Here is a 9479-nt window from a genome sequence, read left to right on the forward strand (position 1 = left end):
TTCAACCAACAGCACAGGACTAGCTGGGTGATATGAGTTCTGACATATAAATCAAGCTCTAATATTATCCACCTCACCCTATATGATGTTTTCATGCAAGATGGAAAATGAGACCACAGAACCACAGGGAAGTGTAGTCTTGGGTCCCCTTACTTATGGGGAGAATGGTCTTGTTGAGAGAGAACTAGTTGAAAGTAAAATGCTTTGCATTTACTCTTGGATGAGCAAGCATCCATAGAATTTTACTGTAGCCTGCCTGACACAGTTCTTGGCAGAGTTGCACAGTCTGCAAATGGCACCCTCTTAGATATATTTGGAGCTTACTTCTGCGGCAGACCAGGGACAGTAAGGTCCTTGCCTTACTGACCTTATATATGAGGTCACAAGATTTGGAATCAGAAGAGAGTTTAACTGTGTATCCTGGTGTCAGATGGCATAATTTTCTTCCTAGTAGCTGGTATAGTGCTGTGGTTTGGATTTAGGATGAGGATAATGCTGATGAGTCAGTTGTTGCTAAACTGTGTTTACACTAAGCTTCTCATCCCACCCCACCAGCAAGTTGGCTGGGGCACACAAGAAGCTGGGGGGGGGGACACAGTCAGAACAGTTGACCTGAACTGGCCAAAGGGATATTCCATGCCATATGATGTTTTGCTCAGTATATAAACTAGGGGGAAAGCTGGCCAGGGACTGCTGCTTGGGAACTGGCTGAGCACACGTTGGCGGATGGTGAGCAATTGCATTGTGCAACACCTGGTTTGTAAATTCTACCTTTTTATAATTATTTTTCCGACCTTCCTTTTCTGTCCTATTAAACTGTCTCAGACCATGAAATTTACTTTTTTTTTTTTTTTCCTTCCCACAATTCTCTCCACCATCCCCCTGAGTAGGGGAGAGTGAGTAAGCGCTGTGTGGTATTTAGCTGCCTGCTGGGTTAAACCATGACACAATGTATATGGACAGTGTACCACCCTCCTCTGGGTCAGAGAAAAGGCACTGAACATTTTATTTGCAAGTATAGGTGAGCTGTATGGCCAAAGGAGTGAGGTTGGCATCAGATGGGTCAGACAGAGTAGAGGTTATGCAGGGTGGAAATCAGGAGGTCTATAGCCCATCTGGAAATTAATTTGACTTCAGCAATCAAGGACAACAAGTAATGTTTCTATAAGTATGCAAGCGGCAAAAGAAAGACCAGGGAGAGTCTCCATCCCCTGCTAGACACAGGAGGAAACATGGTAACAAGTGATGCAGAGAAGGCTGAGGTGCTTAATGCCTTCTTTGTCTCAGGCTTTAATAAAAAGACTAGTTGTACTAAGGGAATTCAGCCTCCTCAGACAGAAAACAGAGACTGGGAGAACGACTCCCCACCAACTGTCCTGGTTGTGTCCCCTCCCAAAATTTTGTCCACCCCATCCCACTGGGGGAAAAAATAATGTCATAAAACACAGCACCATGAGGGCTGCTATAGGGGAAAACCAAATCCAGCTCAGCCAGACCCAGTACAGCCCCTCACTACAAAAAAGACATTGAATTACTTGAGCATGTCCAGAGAAGGGCAACGAAGGCTGAGGGGAGATCTCATCGCCCTCTACAGCTACCTGAAAGGAGGGTGCAGAGAGCTGGGGATGAGTCTCTCTAGCCAAGTAATAAGCAATAGACAAGAGGGAATGGCCTCAAGTTGTGCCAGGGAAAGTTTAGACTGGATATTAGGAAGCATTTCTCTACAGAACGGGTTGTGAGGCATTGGAATGGGCTGCCCAGGGAGGTGGTGAAGTCCCCATCCCTGCAGGTGTTTAAAAGTCGGGTTGACATAGCGCTGAGGGATCTGGTGTAGTTGGGAACTGTCAGTGCTAGGTTGGACTAGATAATCTTCAAGGTCTTTTCCAACCTAGATGATGTCATATAACCCAGTTTTATTAATGAAAAGAAACATGATGATTTTCTTGCCATTGCCATGAGAAAATAAAAAATAAAAAATAAAAAAACAATCACAGTATCACAGAATCATCTAGGTTGGAAAAGAGCCTCTAGTCCCACAAGTGATTCTGTGAGGCTTGCAGGCTTAAAACTGTATGTATTCTGAAGGAGATCATCTCTCTCCAGAAGACTGCACAGAGAGTACCCTCCTAAAATTGGGACCTTGGGTATTTGAAGGTGGTTTTGTGGAGGTTTACTGAAAAGGCAGTAAGTCAGAAGTACACAGCTGAAGACAGAGGCTTAGGTTTGTAGCTGGGCTGTTACAGATTTAAACTAAAACAAGTAACGTTAGATAAAATAAATGTACCTAGGCCCACCTGAATGTTAGCTCCTGTACAGCATCTGAGGGTTAGTAAGGAGGAGTAATGGCGGGCTCTTTATTTATGTTTCTGTTGACCATAATTGCCCACAAGGAACAACAGAGCTTCTGAAAGGAATGTATAGTGATCTTCACAGCTTGCTGGGGTCCTACATCTCCTCCCTCCCAGCAGAACCTCACGTGAACCAGCTCAGAGCTAACAATGCAGGTATCCTACAGGTAGTAGAATGTCAAATAGGAAAGGACAGGGAAAATTTTGTTGCTTTTCCAGATAGTACCTGCTCTTCATTGTTCTGATATGCTGAAGAGAAATCATTCATTTATTTCATTAAATGTGCTCTAAGACTTTAGGACTCACTGTGCGGTCTTGTTCATGTGAAGAAACAGTTGCGCACATGAATAGTCCTGTTAAATTACCGGTGAGTATGTTCGCATCTGTGCAAGCTTTATTCATATTATCAGGCTCTTTTAAGCTATATTTGCATAGAGTATTATGAAGAATGTCTTTGCCATTCCCTAAAGGGAATACACTCACTTTCATTTCTGGTTTGCAGACACAAAAAAGGGAGTGAAAGAAACAGTTTGCTGTGGGAGAAATTATTATTTTATTTTATTTTTAATCTAAGAGCACTTATCTTATTACTTTTTGCTAATCCTAAATGCTTATTGCTAAGAAAAATTTTAATTGACATCAGAATTTATCATTGTAATAAAATATGTATTACCATAAAGGCACCATGAACCAATATTCCACAGAGCTGTTAACAAGGCTTCCTGATGGCTCTCCAGAATAGTTTTGTGGACCATGTTTTATGCAAGCAGATTTTTCAGGAAAAACTCCAAGTATCCTCATGAGCTATGCAAGGCAGAGGACAGCAAAGAACTTAGGAAAGAGAAAATTTTGTCTTACTGTTAAGAAAGTAAACAGACACTTAGGTCTGGTTTCATTTCTCTCTGATACATGTAACTTAATAACCATGATCAACTGACTAAATACCACTGGCAAATTATAGTAATTATTTTAATAATTCGCAGAGTTTTTGTGATAGGATTGTGTAAAAAATGTTAACTAAAAAGTGGAGAGAATAAGGTGTTTTAGAAAAAAATACCTCAAGGATTGCCCAACCAATTTTGCTCAAAAAGTTTTTCCAACATTTTTACTGGGAGAGAAGCTTGGAAGACTGCTAGTACCTTTCAGAAAGTTACGAGCATTTGGAAATAACAAGACAATTTTTTTAAAAAAGAAATATCTAGAGTCAGTATGAATTCAACTCTTTTTTTAGTTAAAAAGGTAGTTATAATAATTTTCACCACTCATATAACAACTTGCTTAACACTGAGCAGTGATAGGATATAAGGAAAAACACAGCCAATTCATTTCAGAAATACTGTTCTTGATATGCCACCATTATAGAGAGTAGACAAAGCAAGAGAAAGTATTCAGTATAGAAGGAAATATTCAAGGAGAAGAATAAAGAAAATAAAAGCTGTAGAAACCAATAAACTGGAGATATAAGGACACTGAATGATGAAAACTAATTAATCTTGTATTAGCTTACACATTTAGAAAAATAATAAATTTTTAAAATGTGTAGATCATGTATGCTCCCTTTTACATTCAGTTGGAAGTGGGACAGCATGTCAGTTTAACTGATGTTCTTATGAAGGGAATATATACGTTTGTAATTATGTTTGGAACTGCACTGAAGGACACATTAATTTCTATACTGCACATAAACCAACAAGAGCTGAAACCCCTTCTGTGGTATGAACAGAACTGTGCATTACAGTCAGAGCTGAAGACGGTCTCTTTTTTTGAAAGTTTGCAAGCTATACAAAGACAGATGAACAATGATAAAACATACAGAGTAGAATTATCAATATGATGGTGACTCATGTCAGCAAGCTATCATATTTTTGGTGGAAGGAAGAGGTATAATGAAAAGAGAACTAGTTAAATTGCAACTGATTTAGACAGAAGTGAGAAATGTAAAGAGGAGGATATGGAGGTGAGGTGAGGAAATTGTCAGACAATGTCTGAATAAGGGAGTAGGCAAACAGGGCAAGAGAAGTTCTAGTCCAAACTGTGGTACACAATTGGAGTACTTAGGAAATCGCTAAAATTCTTACAGTTTCTTGGTGGCTTTTCGTTGACTTTTTTCCCCCCTGAATATTACAAGGGTGGGGAAGATATGTCATATGGATCCAATCACCTCCAGTGACATCTTCCCTGTGCAGTGTAACATAGGAGAAAACATAAGGAACAAGTCTCAGTTGGTCCTGGTTTTATCCTTCTTTGTGTTCAGTGCCATACTGATAATTTTTAGGCCTTTTCACATTCTATATAGAAGTGAGAGGATTAAGGAGTCTGGTTTTCCCTTTTGTAGAACAATTTCTAGGAGGAATACAGGCATGATGATGTGGTCCCCTGTAGAGCATTAGATCAAAATCTCATAAAGGGCATTGTTAGAAAAATACCTTGTAACAGGGAAAGAACAGAGTTGGGGTAAGGAGGAGAAGTAGGTTTCTGGCTTTTGTCTACTTAATACCACAAAGAGCAAGCAGGAATATGTTTCACCTTTAAAAGAACTCTAGCAAATTATGCTCCCCACTCTACCTGAAGGGTTTCCCCAAGAAGGCATCGTATTTGGTTGTGATTCCCCAAGTGGAGTAACACAGGACTTCATGTGCCTTCTTCATTGTGAGACTGGTCACAGCTGCACCAACTTAATTTATATTTTTCTGTTCTGTTATATTGGTCCATTATGTGAATTGCCTAACCTCATCTGTGCTCCATCCCAATTTTGTACTACAAAAGAACACTAAAAATATAAATTAATTGTTCTGTAAATTGTATTTCTAAAGAGTCTATGAATTTTACTGAATGCAGAGATATTTAAACCACGCAGTACTTTATCTACCCTTTTCACTCACTTCTACTCTTCCAGAAAATGACAGAAGTAAGCAGTAGTTTTATTTGACTTTAAAAAGCACTTAGTTTCTAGAAAGTCAAAACAATGGAAACAAAGTCCGCAAGTAATGAAAAGTATATATAAAATGTGTTCTAAAAAGTATCTTCTGCTCACTATTGTACTTCCAGAAATAGCAGAGAAGTCTGAACTGTCCCATTTCCCCACAGTTTTAACTCATTAATCATGTCATTTCCCTTCAATTTTGAAAATTATTTCCTTTCCCACTGTATTATGATGTCATACCACGAACTAGCTATGACAGAACATCAAAGAAATTAACAGATCACCTAACTCTGGGATCTTGACAGCAGTGTGAAGAATATTTTCATGAATCCTCTCTTTCTACTTAATACGCAAAAGGGATTGTCTGACATTTTGTAAATTCTGTCATCTTGGTTTCCAGAATTCAGTTCAGTGGTAGTAAATCTGTCTCCAAACAATCAACAATACAGCTTTTTTAAAATTTATTTTCCATTTGAATGCATATTTAAATTAATATGTTTGATCTGGATGGTTTTGTAATCACTTTACAAGGGAGGGATTTGTTGGTATGATTTTGCTTTTTTTCCCCCAAAGATGCATGGCCAGAGAAAATGAGGCAAGTAACTTAAATCTTTTGACAGTGTTTGTGCAAAGCAACTGGTTTTCTTTTGTTGGGCTATTTGAACACTATCTGACACACTGATCATCACATGCCCATTCTTCCTTGCTCTAACTTTGCAAACCACAGTCTGCTTCAAACAGAAAATAATTATTAAGGACCTCCATATTTAGTCTTGTAATATGGTATATCAGCAGGAGCAGTTCCAATCACTCAGCTGGAACTCTGCCAGTTGACATTAGCTAGAGAATATCTTTTCCTGAGAGGTGTTGAATCTGAAAATGACTCTTTAAATATGACCCTGATATCATAAGACTTCACTGAGGTGAAGTCACCATTGGTTAATTATAAAACATGGACTGAAAAACTCATTGACTTTAGAGATGACACACAGAAATATCCTCCAAGTTTGGAGCATATGTTTCATTATTTCCAAAGAGTTTCAACAAAATTTTCATTTTATTTCTATTTTCAGCTTACTTAAACAATGATAAAGTCACACACATATTTTCTGTCTTCTCTGGAAAAATTATTCCACTTCTAGAAGCAGGATTTGGAACACATACTCTCCCAGGAAAAGCATGTTTAGTAAAGTATGATTTCACTTGGTTTCACAGTCCAGTGGTGATTGCCAGCACCTGCAATAAACACTGGACAATACACTTCTCTGCTCAATTTGATGAAACCAAATCAATAGAAAATCCAAATTTAGGTGCCATAGTGTCTTAAGTAGAAGTATGCTGCTACCCACACGTGGCTCCCCATTCTGACTGATGCTTTGGGAATGTGAAGCAGGCAAGCTCACAGGTCGATGCTGAAAGGTATGACCCTGCTGGCCCCATATTTTGAAACATGCCAGAAGGCTGTGTACAAATAGCGCTCTTTTTCTCACTTCACAAATTTCAGCAGTTTAACAAGTCCCTGAAGTGAGGCAGAATGCAAAGACTCATCCAAAGCATCACAACAAGAAGCTGGAAGCCCTCTGGAGATCTGCAGTCCGCCAGTGCCTCCACTCTGCTGATCTTGTCTAAGCTGCGCTGAATGAAGGTCAATCTTTCAATTAATGCCTATTCCATGGTACCAAATAGAGGGTTTTTTCCTGAATTGATATGATATAGAAGATACTTTTTATTATTAATAATGTAAAGGTTCCATCTTTATTCCCCTATACAATGGCCTGCTTTAAAGCATTAGTGGAGAATACTAATAGGGCTACTTTCGCATGGGAGAGACCGGTGTAAGAAAGAGAACCTATAATAAGGTTCAGCATGAGGCATAGGTAATCCCTAGGTACTTTGTGATATTTGATTTGATTTGTGGTCCTGTGCAAAAGAGGCAAAACATGCTTGAACCTGATAAATGTCCTGTAAGAGAAACAAAAATGTCTATTGGCTGGAGAACAAAATTACTCCCAAAGGGATATGTTGCTTTAAGAAGGAATATTTTCCATATCCAACTTATTTCTAATAATAGGATGAGCTAGAGGAAGAGACAGAGAAAGGTCAGATTTGGATGACTCTTCAAGCTTCTTCTGTTTATAGTCTCTAATAATGCAGTATAATAAAGTCTTCTAAATAACAATATCCTCCCAGTATCTTATTAACTGTCGGCAGGTTTGGAGTGGTTTAGTTAAGACACAGCTACCATGATGTTTATCAGACATTCCAATAGACTTCAGAACTTTTTTAAAATTTCTTTTTTCATTATAATTTTTTCTGGGGAGAGTCTATAAATATTTTCGAGTAAATGTTGATATCACCTAAAATTCTGGGATCCTGAACTTGCTTGTCTACAGTTAAATTATTGCTATGAACAGTACTGCAGCTAATGCAGCATGTCTTATGATTGTATTCTTCAAGGCTTGGACTAATATTGGCAGGGGATATCTTTAATAAAGACAGCAGGTAAAGTTTTCCTGTTCTATTTGTCAAACAAAAGAGATACTTCTCATCAGCACAAATTTCAGTTAGTATCCAAACTCTTGCAATGTGCTGATCTTGTGAAAAAAAGAGGGGCCAATAACTTGAAAATACTCAGCATTGCTCCATGGGACCTTTTTGTTCTCCATCCTTTCCATTTGGCTTCAAGTACCTTGTAGTTGTGGATATTAAAACACTACATTCCTGGAGAATAAATACTGACACATCTAATATTGTAATTTTTTTTTTTTCTTTCTAAGACAAGCCTTCTTGTCCACAAGCACAAACAATTCTGATTTTTTTAATGTCTTTGCTGATATGGTCTTCAGTGCACTCATAAAATAAAGAATCTAAGTTCTGCCTAAATCAGTTTCTCAATTATTCAGACTTCCATTATGGAAGCCATTGGCTGTATTCTTCACATGTAAAGGACCTCTGCACTATTTGCAGAAATTTAAATTCATTGAACAAAGATGGAACTATCAGTGAAACTGATACAGTACAACAGAGACATCTCACATAGCACGTGAAGAGGATACTGGAAGTAAGAAAACCTTCTGGAGATGACAAATGAAGGAAAAGTCTTGAAAGGCATCTATCTTTATGATTTGCGTAACTGGGCTATTTCAGCTACCCATTATTCAAACTTTAAAATGGGGAAACATCTAGATGTTTTAAGTGCATGCATGTCATAAAACAACAGGTGATGAGACAGCATATGCTAAAAGAATCTAGGACTGAAGAAGCTGTGTACCTCAGAAGTAAGATGTCTAGTGTCCAGTAGAATGCCAGTCTTGCCACCCCTAGGGTAAACCAGTATATTTTCACCTTTTCATGGGTTAAATCAGTAACAATATATACCATTAATTATTTTAACTAATTAATGTGTGTCTGTAGGAAAAGGCTAAAAAAAGGGAAGTAGTGCTTGAAAAATGACAATATAAAGACATCTCTCATATCTTGGTGTTATGGCTTGAAGTCTCAAATCACTATGGGAAATGAAATGACACGGCTTGTTCTATCTTCCTGGTGAAAGTGGCTGACAGAAGGACTTCATCACACACACACACCACACACACACTTATATAAATGCACAGAGAATACTTGCACTAATCTTTCTTGTTATCGCCAGCACTGAAAACACTACGCTTCCTTTTATTCTCTTCAATATATACTGCAAGCAGCTCCGAGCTTTTCTCATTAACCTCTCTTTTCTATACTTATCAGCATCTTTTCCACATTGTTGGGGCCATTTTCCAAACAATTGTTTGAGGGGAGGGGAAAAGCCAAAGCAATAATGGGATCAGGGTCACAATTGAAACTGCTCCATATAATAAGCAAACCTGAAACAGTAAACTGAGAAAGAGAGAGGGAAGGAGAAGGAGAGAAAAGAAAATGCTGACTTGGGTCAGGGGTCAGCTCTCTGATCTCATTGTCAGCGCCTCTGCCTTTTGCGTTATGGAATTTGTCTTTCATTACCCTGTCTGCCACTCCTGTCAATACACCCTGAAAAGACTCCTCAATAGGAAATTGTAAAGTTCTGGTTGAGGTAACAGGGGGAACTGCTGGCTTGTGACTCACCACCGTTTCCTGGGCCTCCAGTCTGGTGCCGATCTTTCCTCAGCATCGCCCAACAGAGGATCAACAGCGACTTTGAGGGAAGAGGGGTTACACAGTCCCCCCCCCTCCCC

This window comes from Athene cunicularia, assembly GCF_003259725.1.
Source record: "Athene cunicularia isolate RWA chromosome 2 unlocalized genomic scaffold, athCun1 chr2_part1, whole genome shotgun sequence".
NCBI lineage: Eukaryota > Metazoa > Chordata > Aves > Strigiformes > Strigidae > Athene > Athene cunicularia.